This window comes from Cynocephalus volans, chromosome X (genome assembly GCF_027409185.1).
Source record: "Cynocephalus volans isolate mCynVol1 chromosome X, mCynVol1.pri, whole genome shotgun sequence".
NCBI classification, from domain to species: Eukaryota; Metazoa; Chordata; class Mammalia; order Dermoptera; family Cynocephalidae; genus Cynocephalus; species Cynocephalus volans.
In genome coordinates, this window is record NC_084478.1 from 173,285,904 (window position 1) to 173,310,848 (window position 24,945).

The window sequence follows — 24,945 nt, forward strand, 5'->3', positions numbered from 1 at the left end:
CCCCACCTCACCCCCACCCCTTTTAGGGCCTTAGTGTCTCCACATTCATATACATTAGGTCATTTGAAGTTACTCGACAACTCACTAATGCTCTATTCATTTTTTTTTTTTTTCATTTTGTTTCTCTTTCTCTCATATCTCATTTTGGAAAGTTTTATTACTATATCTTCAAGTGCACTAATTTTTTTTTTCTTTTCTTTAAATATGTTCAATCTACCATGAATTTGTAACAGTGTGTTTTTACAACTCAGGCATTGTAGCTTCTATATCTCAAAGTTTGTTTAGGATCTCTTTTATGTCTTTCATATCCCTATTTAACATGTGTAAACTTTTCTCTGCTATATTTTCTTTTGTTGTGCTATATGTTTTTGAACATACAGAATACAGTTATATATAATACTGTTATCCTGTTTTGATGATCTTGTTTACTAACTTTATCATCTGTCTCATTTTTAGCACAGTTTTATTTTTCTCCTCCTTATTGATCCTACTTTCCTGCTTCATTTTTTTTCTTTTACTGTAACATAGTTGATTGTACATATCGATGGGGTTGAGTATCCTTTTTCTTTGAATGCCTGATAATTTGGCATGTTGGACACCAAATTTTACCTCATCGAGTGGTGGATATTTTTATGTTTCTATAAATAGATAATATTATTGAGCTTTGTTGTAAAGCACAGTTAAATTACTTGGAAACTTGCTTTTCACCTTTGTAGGGGGAGTAAAAGCAGTGTTCAGTCTTTAGCTAATATCTTCTCACTTCTAAGGCAGAACCATTCTGTATACACTCACCAATGTCCCATGAATTATGAAGTTTTCCACTCTGACTAATAAGAGCAGGAATAATTCCCAGACCTGCATGTTCTCTAGAGATTTCTCTCTGTGGAGCTCTCTCCTCTCTGGAATGTTATCCTGCAAGCTTAAGCCACCTTATCATCTTTAGACTCCCTGATCCATGTCCTCAACTCAAGGAAACAATCAGCGTCCCCCTTCCATGCACTGGGATCTGCAATGTCTCCCTAGGCAGGAAGCTTGGGCAATTATAGGGCTCACCTCACTTGTTTTTCATTTCTAAGAGAACACTGTTTTTGGCTGATGTCCAATAAATTGAAAATCACCGATTCATATATTTTATCTGTTTTTTTCAGGCAGGTGTGTATATTTGATCCCTGTTATTTCATCTTGGCCAGAATTGGAAGTCCTATACTCCAAATTCAACACCTAAATTGTCTATGCATAACAAATGTCACAGCATTTTAATTTATTCAAATTAAATCCAGATTGAAAGACTGTGCGACACATATATATGTTCATAGAGACATACATTCATACAGTTGGGAGTATATGAACAAAATACCAACAGTGTTTTTGTCCTGCTAGTGGAAATATGCTATTTTATCCTCTAATTTATGCTTTCAATATTTCAATATTTGTAACATTTCTGAAGTACACATGAATTACCATTATAATTATAACATATTGTAAATATTTAAACTGACTTTATTGGTTTTTAAGTTTTTTATTGAAACATGGTTGGTTCTACATATCTGTGGGGTACGGCGATGAATATCAATACCTGTGTCCAATACATGATGCTCAAATCAGGATAATTAGTATATTCAACTAAACACACTGTAATCATTTGTTGTGGCCCTTTAACCAGTTTCTCACTAACACCCCCTCTTTCCCACCTCTATTGGCCTCAGTTCTCTTCCCTCCTTTTTAAAGTTCAATGAATTATTGTGATTGTTTTATCTTTATTTATTTACCTGTTTACTTTTTTAGCTCCCAAATATTAGCAAGGACATGCAGTATTTCTCTTTTTGAACCAAGCTTATTTCATTTAACACAATTTTCTCTAAGTTCATCCATGTTTTTGCAAATGGCAGAATTGCATTCTTTTATGGCTGAGTAGTATTCCACTGTGTATATATACCACATTTTCATTATCTGGTCATCTGTTGATGGACATTTACATTGGTTCCAACTCTTGGCTTTTGTAAATAAAGCTGTGATAAACATGGGAGTGCAGGTATCCCTTTGACATGATGATTTCCATTCCTTTGGGTATACACTCTGCAGCAGGATTGCTGGATTGAATGGAAGATATATCTGATTGTTCGAGGAATCTCCATACCATTTTCCATAAAGGCTGCATCAATTTACACTCCCACCAACAGTGGATAAGGTTCCCCTCTCTCCACACCCTCACCAGCATTTGTTACACTGTCTTTTTAATAATGGCCAGTCTGACTGGGGTGAGATGATATTTCAAAGTGGTTTTGATTTGCATTTCCCTGATGCTTAGTGATGTTGAGCATTTTTTCATTTGTCTGTCAGCCATTTGTATATTTTCCTTTGAGAGAAGCCTATTCAGCTCCTTTGCCCATTTTTAAAAAGATTATTTGTATTTTTACTGTTAAGTTGTTTGAGTTATTTGCATATTCTTGTTGTTATTCTCTTGTAGGATGCATACTTTGCTAACATTTTCTCCCATTCTGTAGGTTGCCTTTTTGCTCCTTTAAGTCTTTGTTTTGCTGTAGGGAAGCTTTTTAGTTTGATATAATCCCATTTGTTTATTTATTCTTTTGTTGCCTGTGCTTTTGGGGTCTTATTCAAACAGTCGTTTCCCAGTCCTGCTTCCTGAAGTGTTTCCCCTATGTTTTCTTCTAAGGGTTTTATATTTTCAGGTCTTATATTTAAGTCTTTAATCCATTTTGAGTTGATTTTGGTATATGGCAAGATGTATGGGTCTAGTTTCACTCTTTTACATATGGATATCCAGTTTTCCCAGCGCCATTTATTGAAGAGGCAGTCTTTTCTCCAATGTATGTTCTTGTTGCCTTTGTCAAAAATCAGGTGGCTGTAAGTATGTGGGTTGATTTCTGGGTTCTCTATTCTTTCCATTGGTCTCAGTGTCTATTTTTATGACAGAACCATGCTGTTTTGGTTTTTACAGCTTTGTAGTATAATTTAAAATCAGGTAGTGTTATGCCTCCAGCTTTATTTATTTACATATTTTGCTCATGATTGTTGTGGCTATTTAGGATGTTCTGTTGTTCCATATGAATGTTAGGATTGTTTTTCTATTTCTGTGAAGAATGTCATTGGTATTTTGATGGGGATTGTATCAATTGCTTTGGGTAGTATGGACATTTTCATAATGTTAATTCTCCCAATCCAAGAGCATGGAATGTCTTTCCAACTTTTTGTATCCCATTAAATTTCTTTCAGCAGTGATTTGTAGTTCTCATTGTAGAGATCTTTCACCTCCTTGGTTACATTTATTCTCAGGCGTTTTATTTTTTTTGGTGACTATTTAAAATGGGCTTGAAGATGACATGATTCTATATAAAGAAAAATCCTGAAGATTCTACCAAAAAATCTCTTAGAGCTGATAAACAAATTCAGTAAAGTTGCAGGATACAAAATCTATACACGAAAACCATTAGCATTTTTTGAACAACAACAACAAACTAGCAGAAAAAGAAGTCAAGAATGCAAGTCTATTTACAATAGCTAACTCCAAAATAAAACATCTAGGTATACATTTAACCAAGGAGGTGAAAGATCTTTACAACAAGAACTGCAAATCACTGCTGAAAGAAATTAGAGAGGATACAAGAAAATAGAAAGACATTCCATGCTCTTGGATTGGAAGAATTTACAAAATGATCTAGAGATTCAATGTGATCCCATCAAAATACCAATGACATTCTTCACAGAAATAGATATAACAATCCTAATATTCATATGAAACAACAAAAAACCCTGGATAGCCAAAGCAATCCTGAGCAAACAACAAAGCCAGAGGCATTATATTACCTGACCTTAAATGATACCACAAAGTTATAGTAACCAAAACAGCATGGTACTGACATAAAAACAGACCCATAGATTAATGTAACAGAATAGAGAATCCAGAAACCATTCCACATATTTACAGCCAGCTAATCTTCGACAAAGGCACCAAGAACACACATTTGGGAAAGGCCAGACCCTTCAATAAATGATGCTAGGAAAATTGGATATCTGTGTGTAGAAGAATGAAACTAGACCTGTACCTCTCACCATATACCAAAATCAACTCAAAATGGATTAAAGACTTAAATATAAGACCTGAAACTATAAAACTTTTAGAAGAAAACATGGGGGGAATACTGCAGGAAGTAGGACTTGGCAAAGACTTTATGAATAAGACACCAAAAACACAGGCCAAAAAAGAAAAAAATAAACAAATGGGAATATATCAAACTAAAAAGCTTATGCACAGTAAAGGAAATAATCAACAGAGTGAAAAGACAACCTACAGAATGGGAGGAAATATTTGCAATGTATACATCCAACAAGGGATTAATATCCAGAATATATAAGAAAGTCAAACAACTTAGTAAAAAAACAAATAATCAAATTAAGATGTGTAAATGAGCTGAACAGACATTTCTCAATGGAAGACATACAAATGGCTAACAGATACGTGAAAAAATGCTTAATATCACACAGCGTCATGGAAATGCTAATCAAAACCACACTGAGATATCATCTCACCCCAGTTAATTTGGCTATTATGAAAAAGACAGAGAATAACAAATGCTGGCAATGATACAGAGAAAGGAGAACCTTTCTACATTGTTGGTGAGTCTGTAAATTAGTGCAACCATTTTGGAAAACAATATGGAGGTCTCTCAAACAACTACAGATAGTACTACCATATGATCCAGCAATCCCACTACAGGGTATATACCCAAAGGAATGGAAATCATCCTGTTGAGGGAATACCTGTACTCCCATGTTTAGCACAACTCTGTTTACAATAGCCAGGATATGGGACCAACCTAAATGTCCATTGATGGATGACTGGGTGAGAGAATTGTTGTATATATTCCATTGTGGTATGTATTCACAATGGACTATTCGCCGTAAAAGGATGAAATTCTGCCATTTACAGCAACATGGATGAGCTTAGAGAAATTTATGTTAAGTGAAATAAGCCAGACATTGAAAGAGAAATACCACATGTCCTCACTCGTGAGTGGGAACTAAAAAATATATAAATAAATGGAAAAGAAAGAAAGAAACAAGCCAACAGCAATTACAATAACACGTCAAACTTTCAGAAGGAGAAATCAGAACTGTGGTTACCAAAGTGGTAAAAGGGGAAGCGGAGGGGGATTAACAAGAAATTGTTTGAGTCCGTATTTTGTTATTATGTGGAATTGTGAGTAGTTTTTGTGCACTGACCTTGTATTCAGACACTTTGCCAGACTCATGTATTAGTTCTAGTACTTTTTTATTTTTTTAGTTTCTTTGGGATTTTATACATAGATAATTATGTGTCTACAGTAGGAACAATACCATATATTTCATTCCAATCTGTTTGCTTTTTATTTATTCTCCTTACTTTACTCCACCAGTAAAAATTTCACTAAAATCTTCAATAGAAGTGGTGAAAGTGGACATCTTTGCCTTCTTCTTGATCTTAGGCACAAGGCATTCCGTCTGTCACTATAAAGTTTTATATTAGCTAAAGGGTTTTTTTTTCCTATTTTTTTGTAGATGTCCTTCATCAGGTTAAGTTCTTATTTATTTATCATTTGATGAGAAGATTTTCTTCCACAAACGAAAGTTGTATATTCTCAAATGCTTTTTCTCCTTCAACTGAGATGATCATCAAATTACTTAGTCTGTTATTATGGTGGTTTACATTGATTGTGAAATATTGAACTAGATTTTCACTCCTTGTGTAAACCCTGCTTGGTCATGGTGGATTATCCTTTTTTATACATTTCTGTACTGCATTTGCTAATATTTTGTAGGACAGTATTGCATCATATGTTTACAAAAAGTATTGGTGATTTTCTGTGTTTATTTTCTTTTTTTGTTTCACTTATTTATGTTCTTTTTTATTTTCTTTCTCTGCCAGCTTCAGGTTAATTCTTTTTAACCTTTTTTGACTTAATTAAGGTGGAAACTGAGACTACTGAATTGAGAACCATATTCTTTCTTTAAGCATTAAATGTTCCAATTTTCTTTTGAAACACTGCTGCAGTTGCATCCCTCAAAATTTAGTAAGTTGCGTTTTCTATTTAATTTAGTTCAGTGCATTTTTTATTTCCTCGAGACATGCTCTTTGACCCATTGTTTGAGTCATTGATTTGAGAGGATTGTTTCAAAGAGTGTTGTTTAACTTCCAAATGGTTTGAAAAATTTTTTTGTCCTGTTATTGTTTAATTTCCAGTTTGATTACATTACATTTAGAGAATATACTCTGAATGATTTCAGTTTTTAAATAATTTCTTGATGTTTGTTTTAAGACCAAGGATATATGTGGGTGGATGTTCAATATGTACTTGAAAATATATGTATTTTACTGTTGTTAGGTGCAGTGATATTTAGACCCACATTTTTTGTGAACCACTCAGGGCCCTGACTGAGACCTGGAAAAAGGTCTACAACTAATGCAGTTCTCCAAGCCTTTGCTATCCTATTTATGGAAAGAGTCCTGCATGAGCATCTCAGGTTGAACCCAGTATTTGACATACAACCTGATGGGATCCCTTTCTCATATTTCTTCCTCTCAGTGATATCTACCACACTCTCTGTCACCCAAGGGATTCTTCCTCTTATGGTTCTTTAGGTAGAAAGTGTTTTTTTTTAATCAAGCCACTCTACTTTGCACTTCCCTTAAATGGGTCTGCCTTGATGGCCAAGTTGCAGGATGATGAAGAGAGAAAAATATCAAAGGGGATTCATCTCAAACATTCTAGACCTAACCTCTCCTGTCAGAGAAAAGGAATTCCCTCCCTCAGAGTTTTAGGTGCCTTCACAGCTTTTGCTGATGCTGCCACCACTGCGTTACAGCCTTAGGACTGGAGCTTGCCTGAGTGCCAGGCAAGCAGAAAAATAGGGGATTTGGACCACTCTCTGTGTCCTGTAGAGGCCTCACTTCTTATTCCTTGGAACAAAAATACAGGCATTTTCTTAGAGCTCTTTCTCTCTACACCTTACATCCAATTATTGAATTTGGGCTGCATTTGAGTCCAAGCTGAGAGATACAGGAGGCAAAAATAGCACAGGAAACTTACCACATTGGTCTTACTTCAGGTTCTGATTGTCTTTCTCAATTCTCCTGCTACCATTTAATTTTTAAAATAAACTATTTTTTTTAGAAGTTTTAGTTTTACAGAAACGTTGTGAAGATAGTAGAGTTTCCACATATCCCGCACGAGTTTTCCTCATTATTAACATTTTATATTATGATGATACATTTATTACAAAGAACAAATCATTTTTTTCATAATTTTACCTAATTTCCTTTTTCTGTTGCGGGATTGCCTCTAGGAAATCACATTACATTTAGTTGTCATGTCTCTTTAGTATCCTCCTGTTGGCTGTGACAGTTTCTGAGATGTCCCTATTTTAAAAAAAAAAAATACCTTGACAATTTTGAGAAGTACCAGTGAGGTTTTTTTTTTGATTGTCCCTCAATTGGGATTTAACAGATGTTTTTCCGTGATTAGATTGGGGTTATCAGTTTTGGGTAGAAACACCAGAGAGGTGAAGTTCCATTCTCATACTATTATATCAAGACTGCATGGTATCAGCATAACTTATCACTGATGAGGTTAATATTGGTCACCTGGCAAATGGAGAAGGATAACAAATGGAAATATGTATCTATACAAGGAAATGAAGAGCACCAGATATAAAATTCTGAACTGGCATTTTCCTCTTCTTTCGACTGTATAAATTAATCACTCTTGTCTTACACTGAATTTTTTTTAAAAAGCCAAGCTCAAAAGGTCACATACTGCATGAAAATCTGCTTTAATTCTTATCATTGTTACTCTGTTCAGTCATCACACAGTACCCGTGGGGGATTGGTTCCAGGACCTTCTGCACATACCAAAATTTGCAGATGCTCAAGTCTCTGATATAATATGGAGTAGTGTTTGCATATAACCTATGCACATCCTCCTGTATACTTCAAGTGATCTCTGGGTTACCTATAATACCTAATACAATATAAATACATGCAAATAGCTGTTACACTGTATTATTTAGGGAATAATGACAAGTCTCCAGCCATCCAGCCATTCATTCTTATTTGTGCCCCATGGAGGTCAAGGAAGAAGAGGCTTGAAGTGAGTAAGAACTCCTCTATGTCTGGGACTCCAAGTTAGTCTAAACTAATATGATCGGCCACACTTGGGCTTTAGAAATTTATTAAAAGTTTAGGTGACTTTCTCTTACCTACTTCTGTAACACATATTACTCCTATGCTCTGCCAAAGTTGAAAGAGTTCATGTATCCTGTCCCTCCTTGAAAGGATTGTCAGTCATCCTTCGGAATTTACATGATCACATTGCAAAGCCAACTCTGAATGATTCAAGAAATGTTATGATTTTATTGAATATATGGATTCTCATTAGGATGGGTGTGATGTTCTCTTGGTACTTTCCACCTCATAAACAGAAGCAGAATCTAGGGTTACATAGATTTTGACCTTTATACACCTGAAATCATCAAGTGTACTCTTTTTTGGTCTGGCTGCTTTCACTTAACATTATATTTATGAGATTCATCCATGTTGTTAATATAGCTTTAGTTTTTACAAATTTTTCTTTGGTGTATAGTAGTCCATTGTATGACTACTATACAATTGTATCCCTAATTGTATCCAATTGTATCCAATTGTATCCCTCAATTCATCCATCCTACTGTTGGTGGACATGTAGCTTGTTGCCAATTTGGAGTTATTCTAAATACATGAGCATTCTTTTTTTTTTTTTCATTAGAAAGAACAATTTTTTTTTAAAAAAAATTAACATTTACTTGTACATATTTGTGGAGTATAGTGTATTGTTTCATTACATGCATATACCACACAATGATTCACTTAGGGTAGATAGCATAGTTTTATATCCATTAGTCTACCACTTTTCCTTCCCTCCATCCCCTCCCCTCCCAGCCTCTGGTAATCATTCTACTCTGAACTTCTATGAGAACCACTTTTTTATCTTTTTAGATTCCATTTGTCTTTCTGTCCCTGACTTACTTTCTGTGCCTGACTTACTTCACTTAACATGACGGTTTCCAGTTCTATCCATGTTGCTGCAAATGATAAGATATCATTTCTTTTTATAGCTGAATAGTATTCCATTGTGTGTATTATACAACAGTTTCTTTCATCCATTCTAACTGGGGTGACATGGTATCTCATTGATTTTAACTCCCTCTTTTGAGAAATGTCTGTTCAGGTCCTTTGCCTGTTTTTTAACTGCATTACTTGTTCTTTTGCTGTTGAGTTGTTTGAGTTCCTTATATATTCTGGATATTAGCCCCTTGCCTAATGTATATAGTTTACAAACACTTCTTCCATTCTGTATGTTGTCTCTTCACTTTGTTGACAGTGTCCCTTGCTGTGCAGAAAGTTTTCGGTTTGACGTAGTCACATTTGGGTATTATGTTTAGTGGCCTGAGACTTTGTGGTCTTGCTCAGAAAAGCACTGCCTACTCCCATTTCGTGTAGCATTTCCCCTATATTTTCATGACAAACCCACAGCTAACATCATACTGAAAGGACAGCTTTTCCTCTACGATCTGGAAAAAGACATGGATGACCACTTTCCCCATTCTTATTTAACATAGTACTGGAAGTTCTAGCCAACACAAGCAGTAAAAGACATCCATACTGGAAAGGAGGAAATCAAACTATCCCTATTTGCATATGACATGATCCTACACATAGAAAACCCTAAAGTCTCCACCAAAAAATTATTAGAACAAATGAATGAATTCAGTAAAGTGGCAGGATACAAAATCATCACACAGAAAATCAATAGCCTTCCTATATGCCAATAATGAAATAGCTTAAGAAGAAACTAAGAAAATAATCCCATTCACAATAGCTATCGAAAAAATGAAATACTTAAGAGTAAATTTAACGAAGGAGGTGAAAGACCTCTACAATGAAAACTATAAGGGGCCGGCCCATGGCTCACTTGGGAGAGTGTGGTACTGATAACACCAAGGCCACGGGTTCGGATCCCACATAGGGATGGCCGGTTGGCTCACTAGGTGAGCGTGGTCCTGACAACGAAAACTATAAAACATTAGTGAAAAAAATGAAGGGGACAAAAATAAATGGAATTATATCCCACATTCTTGGGTTAGAAAAATTAACATCATCACAATGTCCATATTACCCAAAGCAGTCTATACATTCAATGCAATCCCTACCAAAATACGAATGGCATTCTTTACAGAAATAGAAAAAACAATCTTAAAATTTTTATGGAATCACAAAGTCTGTGTAAATTTAAAGCAATCTTGCACAAGAACAAATTTGGAGGCATCACATTTCCTGGCTTTAAAATATACTATGGGGCTGGCCCATGGCTCACTCCGGAGAGTGCGGTGCTGATAGCACCAAGGCCATGGGTTCGGATCCTATATAGGGATGGCCGGTTTGCTCACTGGCTGGGTGTGGTGCTGACAACACCAAGCCAAGGGCTGATATGCCCTTACTGGTCATCTTTAAAAAAATAAAATAAAATATACTATGAAGCTTTAGTAACCAAAACAGCATGTTACTGGCATAAAGATAGACAAATATTTCAATGGAAATAAATCCGTGCACATACAGCCAACTGCTTTTCAACAAATGAGCCAATAATATGCAGTGGGGGAAAGAACAGCCTGTTCAATAAATAGTGTTGTGACAACTGCATATCCACATGCGGAAGACTGAATCTAGATCCCTAATCTCACCATACACAAAAATCAACTCAAAATGGATTCAAGACCTAAATTTAAGACCCAACACTACGAAACTATGAGCATTCTTGTACATGTATTTTGGTAAACATATGCCTAGAAAAGCAATTATTGGTTATATATATTTCATACTTAGAAGGTAATGTCACACTGTTTTCCAAAGTGGTTATAAGAATTTATTTTTGTACCAACAGTTTATGAGAATTCATTTTGCTTCACATCCTTGCTAATCCTTTTATTGACAATTTTACTGAAAATTTCTTATTGAAGTATAGTATAAATATAGAGAATAGCAGAAATTGTAAGTGTGTAATTTGATGTATTTTCACAAGGTAAAAACAGCCCTTTAACTGCCACATAGATCTAGATTAGAACTTTATCAGCAGCCCCTATGTCTCTCTTACGATCAGTCAGTCATAAACACTATTCTGACTTCTATCACCATAAATTAGTTATGTATATTTTTTGTTTAAAAATCAACTTTAAGTAATAAATTATACAAAATTAAATTCACCCCAGTTCAATACTTTTTGACAAATGTATACAGCTGTGTAACTACTGCCATAATCAAGATATAGAACATTTCTATAGTTTTCTCATGTCCGTTTGAAGTCAATCTGCCCTCGTTCACCTCAGGACCAAGGAAAACACTTATCTCCTTTTTGTTACTATAGGTTTAGGTTTTCCTTTTCTAGAATTTCATATAAATGGAACGATGTGATTTTGTATTGGCTTCTTTTTTCATCACAATATTTTTATGATTCAACGATATTGTCGCGTGTATCAGTAGTTTGTTCCGTTTTGTTGCTAAGTAATATTCCAGTTTTGCTTATTACTGAGCTTATATATATGGAATCATACAGTATATATTCCTTTCTGTATGATTATGATTTCTTTCTTTAATTCATATTTATATTTGTGAGATCTGTGTTGGTGATTTAGCATTTGTTTGTTCATTCTCATTGCTCCGTAGTATTCCACTGTAAGAATAATACACCATTTTAAAATCTATTTTGCTGGGCCGAGCCCGTGGCACACTCGGTAGAGTGCTGCACTGGGAGCGCAGCGACGCTCCCACCGCGGGTTCGGATCCTATATAAGAATGACCGGTGCACTCACTGGCTGAGTGCCGGTCACGAAAAAACGACAAACAAAATAAAATCTATTTTGCTAATGGTAGACATTTAGAGTTTTTCTATTTTGGGGCTATTATGAGTAAATCTACCACGAAAATTTATGTGCATGTCCCACAAAAATTGCTGGGATATATTATAATCATTTCTTCAAATATAGTGAAAAATATCCTATTGTTTTCCCACGTGGTTACAGCAATTTACACTACTGCCAGTGGTGTATCAGTATTGAGTATTCTTGTTACTTTATATTCTTATCAACTGTTGACTTAGAGAATTATTTTATTACTGTAGTGAGTATGTTGTAGTACTTCATGGTGGTATAAATTTGCACTCCTGTGTTTATCAAATAGATTGATCACTGTTTTATATGCTTGTTGGATATTTGTATATCTTCTTTTGTGAAGTGTTTGTTTAAGCCTATTGTACATTTTTATAGTATGCTGTCATTTTATTATTGATTTGTACATGTTATTTATGCATTCTAATGGGAGCCCTTGCTTTTATATATTACCAATGTCTTCTACCACAGTGTGGCTTACTTTTGTTGTTTTAATGCTTTTTGAATAATAACAAAGGATCTTAAATTTAAGGTAGTCTCATATTTCACTCATTTCATTTATTATTACTGCTTTATGGTTAGTTTTGTTTAGTCATTACCTACCCTACAGCCACAAAAATATTTACGTATATTACCTTCTAGAAGTTTTATTTTCTTTTCTATTGATTTGCTTTACTTATTTAGACTTACAATCTATATCAGAATTGATTTTTGTGTAGGTTGTGAGGTAAAGGTCAAATTCTTTTTTCAATATGGCTTTGATTTTGCCCCAGTTAGATTTGCTGAATGAACTGTCCATTCACGACTGCTGAAAAGGTAGCAATGCTATCTTTGTCATGAAGCATATATATATATATATATATATATATATATATATATATATATATATATATATATATATATATATATATATATGCTCCACATATGTATAGGTCTGTTTCTATGATCTCCATTGGCTTATTTTACTTGAAACAGCAGAACATTGTCATAATTCTTATAAGTTTATAAGTCTTGAGGTGACCTTTGCTTTAGCAATGAGTTTTTAGATTAAGAACCAAAAACATGATCCATGAAAGAAAAAATTGATGAGTTGGTCTTGATTAAAATTAAAACACTCTGCTCTGTAAAATATACTGTTCAGAGAATGAAAATACAAGCCACAGACCAGGAGAAAATGTCTTTAAAACACATATATAATAAGGAACTTGTGTCCAAAGTATTAAAAAGAACATTTAAAATTTACATATAAGAAAACATACAACCCTATCAAAAATAGACAAAATGTCTAAACAAAAACTTCACCAAAGAAGATATATGGATGTGAAATAAGCATGTGAGAAGATAGACATTCAATATCACTTGTCATTGGGGAACTGAAATTACAACAATGCTTACACACTTATTAAAATGGTTGCAATCCAAAAACTAACAATACTAAATGATGACCAAGATACAGAGTAACAAGATCTTGTATTCTTTGCTTATGAGAATGTAAAATGGCACATCCACTTTGAAGACAGTTTGTTTCTTGAAAAGCTAACAGTCTTACAAAACTAAACATATATTACTCAGCAATCACACTCCTAAATATTTACCCAACTTATTTGAAACCTTATGTTCACACAAAATCATGCACATAAATGTATATAGCAGCTTTTATTCATAATAACCAGAAACTGAAAACAACTAAGATGCTTATCAGCAGAGGAATAAATAGATACACTGTAGTACATCCATATGTTGAAATTTAACTCACCCCAAATTAGCTATCAAGATATAGAAAGACCTGGATGTGCCTTAAATATACATTGCCAAGAAAAAGAAGCCAGTATAAAAAGATGAAAAAATACATAATTCTAATTACCTGAAATTCTGGAAAAGTCAAAACTATGTAGACAGTAAAAAGGTCAGTGGTTGCCAGGGGTTTTGAGGATAAAAGGAGGGTTGAATAGCTGAAACATAGGAAATTTATAGGGTGGTAAAAATAATCTGTATGATACTTAAATTTATACATTACATTATGCATTTGTAAAAGTCCACTGAAAAGTCTTTTAGGTAGTCAGGTGATTCCAAGAAGAAATGCATACCATGACAATAGAATCTAATTGTATTATAAGCATATGAAACAATCTTAGAGATTTTTCACTGATTGAGAGGGAGGTTATAGACAAGCAAGGGGAGGAATTTAGCATGATCCTTGTGGTAATAAATTAGAGTTGGAGACACTAGTTTGAACTCATATTTGGCTTAATATAGATGCAAATTGTTTAATATATTAAATATTTACAGATATGTGTACATACACAGGTTAGTACACTGATATATCTCCTCGTTCTGTCAGCTAAGAAGGCTTAGAAGCAATGAATTCCCAGTAGCCAAAAGCACTCCTAGCAGTCAGATTTAAGTTTCTACAGCCATTCTCCAATAAATTAACCAAGGTTGGAGAAATGATTACAGGACTGAGGCAAGAAATATACACAATGAACCAGAGCATCTTGTAGTGCCAGAAAGTAATGAAGCGAAAACAAAACAGAACAAAAAAACTGTGGAGTATGCATAAAGCAAATGTACTTCACAGGGCCTGGTTTTCCAAAGCCTTGCAGTTTCAAGTAATGACCTTGCAAAGGACAGGAAATTTTCTCCAGGCTATAGTCTCTGTTGTAAGATAAAGAATTGTAACACAGCAAGGTTGCTGGCTCAAAGACAGACAGGTTACTGATTGATATGTAAAGATACTGAGAAATTGCTGTAGGAAGAGAATGTTTGCTAAAATCAAGCTTTTGTTAGTGGATCGACTAAATTGCATTATAGAATGTCACCTTGCTTGTCTTACTGAATGTTACCAGCTTCTATTGTTAAACTTGTTAAACTACACTTAGCAAAAACCTCACCTATGTTCTCTTCCTGTAACTTCCTGGTCTGGAGAATAAATGTGGGAAGAGAACCCCAATTTGTGGTTAATTTCCCAAATGGAAGGAATGCCTCTCTCTTGAGGGTTCCGGGAGATTAACCCCTTTTGGGGGCTTCTCACTGCTCAGAAGAGATGAGCTTTGAGTAATCTTTGGCAGCTCCATCACCCAGGGGTAAAAGGGTGACAAATCTGTGGGAGGCAAAGCAACAAAAAGCAAACAAAAAAACCCTACGCTGATGGGATTATGTCAAAGGGACAAAAGAGCCAACTGAAAGAGCTCCCAATAGTTAAAGCTTCGTTGATTTGAGCAATAAATATTGTATGGGATTATAACAAAGTATAAAATAAACTTTCACGAGTCCATATTGACATACATGAATGCTTGAGTAAATAAAAGTGGGAGAAGAGTCAAATACCCATTTCAAAAGAGTTTCAAAACTAAAAAAGGACATGAGGTGAAGACTAAGGAATATGGATAAACTATGGAGTTTGGTGAATAATGTATCAATATTGGCTCATTAATTATAACATGTATCATATTTATGTAACATAATAATAAGGGAAACTGGATTAGGGGATGTGAGGCAACTCTCTGTACTATCTTCTCGATTTTCAATTTTTCTGTAAATATAAAACTATTCTATAACCAAAGTCCATTTACTAAAAAAAAAAAAAGGGTTAATCAAAGAAGTAAAAATCTCCCCTATGATCAATATCCTCTCAACCCTATCCTTCCATTCTAATTTCAGAATATAACTTTTAAGACCCTGAGGCTCATACCCTCGTCTTTGGAGAAAATTCTGCATGGGTGGTTGTGTTTTTGTACATCTTCAAAGGTGAGGTACTAAGTGCCCTTTTGTTCCTACTGTCTTTTCAAAGATATTTGTATAGTGAACAGCCTTGGAAGATAGAGATACGTTTTCCTCCAGAGGAAAGGGCAGATTTGTTTATGCTCCAGTTTAATAAAGATAATGCCTAACGTCTCCCTCCAGAGCAAGGTCAGGCAGATTTGCTTACAGTTCATCATAAAAGATTAAGGTTTCATAATCTTGGTGTTCCTCAGCTGTGACACTAACCCAATGCATGTACAGTATCCACCTGGGTCACTCCATGTCACCACCATGGGACTGGCCTATGACCACCATTATTAACCCATTCGCTAGGCACAGTCCTACAATCTAATCACCTCTTTGAGGCCCCACCTTTCAATTAACATAACAGAATTTCTCACCCTCAACAGTTACAGTAGGGATTTAAGCTTCAATGAGGTTGGGGGGTGGTGCATCCAATCTACAGCTATCACATATGTTAAATTTTATTGTATCTCTGTGGTGTTGTGGGAGGATATATATTGCACAATGAACATTCTTCCACCTTTTCCTTTTCTCTTCTTCAGCAAAAACAAACCCCACCACCTCAACAGGTTTTTAAGTATATGTACTAATCCATTTTTATTTACCATTTTATTAATGTTTGTTTATTGCCCACACCTTTCCCTTTTCTTGACAGTCGGTTGGGAAGCCTCTACATGTATGAGAACTATGTATCCGATAAGAAGACTCTCATTCAACATGGCCCCTCCCAGAAGTCTTCTTAACCTGGTGGCCTGTATTCACAGAGTGAATTCACAACTTCCCCTCTTTATGTCTGCATCTCATTTCATATGCCAACTCAAAATCTCTAGTGTGTCCGGGGCCAAAGAGCCCGGTCATAGCCTGCCCAGGGTCATGAAGCCCTGCCAATAGCCCTCTGACACTAAAGATATAAATGCTGTGACCTTCCGCCCTTTTCTCCTTCTTACTGCTTGCACAGCCCTAGGCGTAGATCACCGCTGCTTTGCTTTAGAAAGCTGAGAAATGTTCCATTTCCCTGAACGATTTGCCCTCTGATTTTTCCCAGAAAACATCTGCATACTTCCTTATGTGCTGATTCCCTCCTGCTGTCTATATAAGCTGTGACCTTCTGGCTAATAAACGAGACTTGATCAGAATACTGTCTTGTCTCCATTTCTCGCGTCTCTTGTCCCATCCAATTCCCACTCCCCCCTCCAGGGTCTGCGTTGAATATCCCACGGGTCGGGACACTAGTGTATTTCTTTTTTCACTTTCTTTTAATGAAGGATAACCTTGTTAAAAAAAATTGCATACCCATTGCACAATGAATTGTTGCAGAGTGAATACACCATTATAACAGCTTCTTAGATTAAACAGCATTTCCAATATCTCAGAATCCTCTCATGCTCCTTTAGAATCACTTTCTCTTTCCACCCCTAAAGAAACTGCTATTATGTTTTATAACACTGACTACTCTTTCCTGTTTCTTGAACTATGTATAAATAGAACCATATGGTATATATTATTTACATTTGGGTTTTCTTGCTAAGTTTTGAGAGCCCTTTATGTTGTTTCATAGAGCTGTTGATCATTTTAATTACTGCACAGTATTCCATCTTATTAATACACTCCAATTTAACTTAATCTATTCTTGATGGACATGTGGGTTGGTTTTAGCCTTTGGCTTAAATGAGTAATGCTGCCCTGAACATTTGTGTACAAGTCTTTTAGTGCACATGTGCATGGATGTCTGTTAAATATAAGCCTAGGAGTGATGTTGCTATTCACAGGATATGCATATTTTTAACTGCAGAAATTACTGCCAAGCCATTTTTCTAAAGTTCTTGAATCAACTTATACTCCTGCCAGCAGTTTGAGAGTTCTCTTAGCTATACATACATTTGTTGTCCATATTTTTATTTTTAACCACTCTGGTGGATGTGAAATGGTATCTCATTATGGTTTAATTTGCATTTCCTGATGACTAATAAACAGCACCTTTTTCAAGTGTGTGTTGGCTATATTGATACCTTCCTTTGGGTAGTGTTTGAGTTCTCTTGCCCATTTTTCTCTTGGGCTTTCTGGTTTTATCCTTAATCATCTTTTATTTATATATTTAAAAAAATTATATATTTTGGATAAAAAAAATTTTTCTAGTTATCAATTGCTGTGTAACAAACCACCCCAAATGAAGAAGCATAAAACAAAAGCCAATTTATTATGGTCATTGATTCTGTGGATCAGAAATTTGGATAGGACATAATGAGGATGATTTATCTTGCTCACCCAATATCTGAACCCTCAGCTAGGAACACATGAATGGCTGGGAGTGTCCTGAATGTCTGGAATCATCTGAAGGCTTTTTCACTCACGTGTCTTTCACAAGAGATGGGATGACTAAAATATTGGCTCAGCTGACTCTTACCCAGAGCACTTACACATGGCCTTTTCATGTGGTTTGGACTTCCTCACAACAGAGCTGTCTCGGGATTGTTGGATTTCTTAGATGGTGTCCTTGGGCATCAAGAGCGAATATTCTAGTAGCACAAGGTAGAAACTACATTGCCTGCTATGTCCTAGCCTTAGAAGCAACATAGCATCATCTCCACTTTACTCTAATGGTCAAAGAAATCTCAAGCCTGCTCAGATTCACGCAAAGGGAGTTAGCTCCTATAGATTGGAAGAGCATCAAAGTATTTGCTTTCATATTTTAAAATCTCCATAATCCACCCTCTGGGCACATATCATTTATATTCTTCCCACATGCAAAACATACTTTATTTCTCCCAAGACCTCTCACCTCCATCCCACCCCAAGTCCCTCCCTGCTATGGCATCAGGTCCAGAATCTTGTCATGTAAATCAGGTCTAGATGTGAATGAGACTATCTGTGTTCAATTTCTAGAGTATGGTTCTTCTTGATCTGAAAGCCTATGAACATGAACCAAAGTGACAAGTTATCTACTCCACATAATACAGTGGTGAGACAGGCATAGGATATCTGCAATAGACACTCTTTTTCAAAAAGGGGAGGAAATGGGAGGAAAAAGTTTCACTGCTTCATAGCAATTCTCAATCCAGTTGGGCACATGTGGATAGACTTTTGACTAGTGTCAAGTCCTGTTCCCTAGGAGTGATTTTCTCTGCTTCTTGGCTCTGCCATCTTTGCTCTTCGTTCTGTTCTCTGAGTCTTCCTTTTCCATAAAAAGTAGACTGAGTTTGCAGCTCAGCAGTTTTTTTCAGGCTGCTTACTGACTGTAGAATCTGGCATGGGGTTCAAAGATTTTTTAAAAATATTTTCTCTATCCCTTTCAACGAATGTAGGTGTAATTCCTTTAAAAACTTTGTAGAGTTTTATCTATAAACTTACAATAAGTTACATTAGACAAATGTCCGACCTACAAATCTCTTCAAGAGATAAGTCCATCTTTAACTTGGGCTCCTTGTGAAGGCAGTCATGGCCTGTTCACGTCCTCAAAATTCTTAGAAATCCTACTGTTTGAGGCATTCATATTGTTTAAATGCCTTAAGATTCTTTAACAGCATTTTTTTTCTGTCTAAGAGTCTATGAAGCTCCACCTTAAATTTTTTGATGTCTTAAGAAAGGGTTTTATAGTTTCTCTTTTGGCTTCATCTTTATCCTGAGACCATGTTTTCCTGATAATACTAGAAAGACTTTCCTGGATCCTGTTATATATTCTCCAAATTCATCTTTAAAAATGCACAGTTGTTACAGCCTCCTTGCCTAACTATGTTGTAGTCCAGGCCCACACGTAAAAGCTAACTTCCCTTAAATTATTGGCCATATTTATGAACTTAGCACAAAAAATTCTCCCTCACAAAATCTTTGCTGCTTAAAAGCTGAGATAAAATGAACACCAACAAAAACTATGGATCTGCTACTACACAGTGGAACATATTATAAGGAGGCACACAAGGGAATAGGAATTTACCTAACCCTCCGTATAAAAATCTCATGATAAAAACATTGTGCCTTTCTCCAATCTTTTCTCACATTGCTCCCCATACCTTAGACCTCGACCCTTTACAAGTGGAAGCTGTGAGCTGTCCCTGTACTCTACAGACAGAAAACTTGTCTTTGTTTGCCATTCTCTGAGGGCCCCACACCCAGGATAAGCTTAGAAAAGTCCAAAGGCTGAACTCTCTCAACAACTGTGCTCCTCTGAGGGGTCATATCACAAAGATGATAAAGGTGACTCAGCAATGTCTGGATAGTTTCACTTACAGAAGCAACCTATGGCTTTACATTCTCTTAATGGTCTGTTTATGATAGACAAAAACCCTTACTTTTAATGTAAAATTTATGAATCCTTTACTTTATGGCTGGGAAATTTCTCCTAATCCATAGCGGTGAAGATATTCTCCTATGTATTCTCTAGCAGCTTTATTGCTTTACTATTCTCATTTGGAATTTCAATACACCTAGGATTGTTTTTTGAGTGAAGGGTCAAATTTTATTGTTTTCCACATGTATATCCAATGTAGCCAGACTCATACTGAAATGGTTTTTTTCTGTATGGCAGCATTGTCAAAAATAAATTCTCTAAATGTGCATGAGTCTGCTTTCAGGCTTTCTTCCTATTCCATTTGTCAATCTGTCTGTTCTCAAGCCAATATCTCTGTCTAAATTACCATAGCTTTTGTAAGTTGTTTTAATAAATCAGTTTATTGATACATAATTTACATCCAATAAAATTACCTATTTTATGTTTGTAATCTTATGAGTTTTGTCAAATGTTTACAGTTGTCTAAATCCTCACGATTACAATATAATCACCAAGCCCAAGTTTCCCTAAATAGTCTCCTATGATATCTTCTAGAAGTTTTAAAATTTTAAATTTAGGTCTATGATCCATTTTGAGTCAGTTTTTGTCAAAGACATAAGATCTGTTTCTAGATTCATGGTGTTTTTTGTACACGGATGCCCAGTTGTTCCAGCATCATTTGTTAAAAAGACTATCATCTATTCTATTGAATTACCTTTGATCTTTTCTCAAAGATCAATTGGCTACATCTGTGTGGATCTATTTATGGGCTCTCTATTCTGTTTGGTTAATCTATTTGTTTATTTTTTTACCAATAACATACTGCCTTGATTTACAGCTTTACAGGAAGACTTGAAGTCAGATAGTGTGAGTCCTTTACCTTTGTTTTTCTTCAATGTTGTGTTACCTATCCTAGGTTTTTTGCTTTTCTGCATAAACTTTAGAATCAGTTTGTCTATATTTAGAAAAAAAAACTTGCTGGTACTTTGATTGAGATTGCACTGACTCTATATAAAATTGGAAAGAACTAACATCATAAGTGTATTGAATCTTTCTATCCATGAACTTGTATCCTGCAACTTTGCAGTAATCACTCCTTAGTTCCAGGAGATTTTCTGTTGATTCTTTGAGATTTTCTACATAAACAATCATGTCACCTGTGAGGACAGACAGTTTTATTTCTTCCTTCTAAATCTATATATATTTTGTTTCCTTTTTTGCATTAGCTATGAGTTTCAGTATGATGTTGAATAAGAGTGGCTAAAAGGCGCATCCTTGCTCTTTTCCCAATCTTAGGCAGAAAGCTTCTTATTTCAACACAAAATATGATGTCGCTTGCTAAAAGAATAAATTTTTAACATTCTCACCATAAAAAAGTAAGTTGGCGAAGTGATGGATATGTTAGTAAGCTTCACTAAATCTTTCTACAATGTAAAGATCAAAATGTCACACTGTACCCCATAAATACACACAATTTTTGTCAATTAAAAATAAACTTTAGGGTTCTGATCCAGAGGGTGGAATAGATGGTCTCCAGTGTCACCCTCTCCCATAGTCGTCCAATATATAACTATTAAAAAGCAACAACTATTAAGCTGGGGCCACTAGAGCTCAGGAGAAGAGGGGGAGAGACCTATGGAGATCAGAAAGGTGAGAGAAACCACAATGGGAGAAAGAAAAGACTGTTACAATCATTTTAAGCCATGGCCACTTCAAGGCTGGCCCTGGTGAGTTCAGAGCAAGAGCTGGCAAAAGCCACGGGTGTGCCCTTTGTGTGATGTTGCTTGGAATCTGCAAGGGAGAAGAGGGCCTTGGTGGACCTCAGGCCAGCAAGAACACTGACAGGGTTCCCATTGATCCACATAGAAGTGAGGGACCACAGACAACTGAAAAAAGGAGCCACTCAAAGGCCAGTGAGTCATCACAAGGGACCAGCACATGGCCCAGCCTATGGGATGTGTTTGGAGTGCAAGGGATGGGGGAGACTGACCAACTGGGGGAACACTGGGGCACAGCACGTACAGCTGATTTGCCCTCCAATCAGCACAGGCCCATTCTGTGTAGACTGGTTAGGAATACAGAACTGCAGGGGGTGCAGTTTGCTGAAAAGACTCAGGCCCAGACCAGAGTTTCCACCCAGGTATATCAGACCTCACAAGACCTGGAAATGCTTACAAGGTCAACAATTAAAACCTGAGCTGCACAAAAAGCCTTCCCCAGAGAATTGGCAGCAAAGCAGCAATTTAGCTCAACCACAGAGCTCAAGTGCTGGTCCCCACAGGAAGTTACTCCATTTTAGAAGCAAAGGATAAATTAGTTCCAGTGCAGAGTTTAAGTGGTAGGAACAGCAAAAAATCCAACACAGAACTGAAAGAAAAAACAAAATACCCACAAATCAGAGACAAAGTTTGATACTAACCAGTAAAGGTCTAACACCACCAAAGAACACCTGTAACACCAAGAAGGACTGGAAGCCCCTGGGATCCCAAGCCAGAGTAGGGGGCACTGAAGGCCTCAGACATACCTCCTCAATGTCTGCATGCAGCCTAGCAATGACTGAGCTACTGCCAGAAGCCCTCCGGGCACCTGAGCCAGGGTGCGGGGGGCCAAGGGCCTCAGCCACATCCCTGACATTCAAATCCAGCCCACTGACAACTGACCCTCTCCTGGAAGCCCCCCAGGCTCTTGAGCCAGGGTTGGGGATTGCCAAGGGCCTCAGCCACACCTCCCCAACATCCACATCCAGCCCAGCAATGACCAAGCCATTTCCAGAAGCCCTTTGGGCGCCTGAGCCAGGGTGGGGGAGTCCTGAGGGCCTCAGCCATATTCCCCCACCCTTTGCAACTAGGCTAGTGAAGGAGCCAGCCGTAGGCTAGCCCCTCTGCCCTTCCTTCCTCACCCCTCCCCATTCCTCTCCCTCCCCTTCCCCCCACCCACAACTGCTCTGCAACATCTTAGAATGTAAAAAAAATAATAATTTAAAAAAATTTTTAAAAAGAAATTTAATTGCCATCGTGATGGTATTAAGAAATGTTACTGTTAAGAGGTGATTAGGTCATGAGCACTCTGCCATCACGAATGTATTAATGTGCTTATCATGGGACTGAGTTCATTATTGCAAAAGTGAGTTGTTATGAAAGTGAGTTTGGCCCTCTCTTGCTCACATTCTAGCCCTTTGTTGCCCTCTGCCATGGAATGACACAGTACAAAGGTCTTCACCAGTTGCTGGCGCCATATTCTTGTACTTCCCAGCCTAAAGAACCAGAAAGCAAACAAATTTCTGTTTATTATTCAAAAAAATAAAGTTTTTTAAAAAAAGTATGACATTAGCTGTAGGGATTTTGTAGATTTTTTAAATCAAGTTGAGGAAGTTCCACTTTTTTTGTTTGCTGAGAATTTTTTATCAGGAACAGGTGTTGGATTTTGCTAAATACTTTTTTCTTCATCTATTGATACGATCACATGATTTGTTTTCTTTAGCCTGCTGACGTGATGTATTGCATTAAATAACTTTTAAATGATGAATACCTGGAGTAAATTCCATGTGCACATGATGTATAATTCTTTTTACACACTGTCATTCAATTTGCTAATATTTTTTAGGACTTTTAAACATCTATGTTTATGAGAGATATTGCTCTGTGTATTTTTTGTTTGTTTGCCCTGTAGTTTTCCTTTTTTGCAATGTATTTTTCTGGTTTTGGCATTAAGGTAATGTTGGCCTCACAGAATCAGTTAGGAAGTATTTTCTCTGCTTCTATTTTGTGGAAAAGATTATAAAGGACATTACTTGTTTCTTAAATGAATGATTGAATTCAACAGTTAAACCATCTCAGCATGGTGCTTTATATTTTGGAAGGTTATTAATTTTTGACTGAATTTATTAATAGACAGAGGCTTTTTCAGATTACCCATTTCTCCTTGTGTGAGTTTTAGTAGATTTTTATTTTCAGGCAATCGGTCCATTTTATCTAACATCAAATTTGTGGGCATAGAGTTGTTCTTAATACTACTTTACTATCCTTTTAATGTTCATGGAAAAATAGTGAAGACCCCCTTTTTATTCCTGATATTATTAGTTTGTGTTTTCACTTTTTCTTAGTTTGCCTAGCTAGAGGTTTATAAATCTTATTGATTAGGTTTTCAAATAAACATCTTTTGGCTTTGTTGATTTTTTTCTATTTATTTCCTGTTTTCAATTTAATAGATTTCTACTCTTATTTTTATTATTTCTTTTCTTCTGCTTACTTTGGATTTAATTTGCTCTTCTATTTTTAGTTTCCTACGGAAGCTAAGATTATAGATTTTACTTCTTTCTTAATGTCTTAATGACATTTGCAGAGAACTCTACCCAACAGCAGTCTTTGCAAGTGTACATGGAGTATTTATCAAGATAGGTCATATTCTGGATAATAAAACATATATCAAAAATTTAATAGAACCCATATCATACAAAGCTCATTCTCTGATAAAATGGAATTAAATTAGAAATCATAAAAGAAATATAGGTGGAAAATTACCAAGAGTTTGGAAACTAAAAGCACACTACTAAACAATTCATATGTCATAAAGAAAAATCAAATATGAAATTGGAAACTTTTTAACAGAATAAAAATAAAAACATGCTATATTAAAATTTATGGAATGCAGCTGAAGCAGTGCTAAGACCCTCAACACTAACTGCCTGCAGGAAAAAATTACTCTCAAATTAATGCTCCGAGGCTTCATCTTAAGAAAATAGAAAGAGAAGCACAAATAAAAAAAATAACAAGATGAAAAAACTAGAAATAGAAGAGCAGAAATCAATGAAATAGAATCGCACAATCACACAAACATTACAGAAATTCAATGAAGACAAAAGCTGGTTCTTTGAAAAGATTAATAATATCAATAAACCTTTTCCCATGCCAATCAGAAACAAAAAGTAGAAAATAGAAATTACC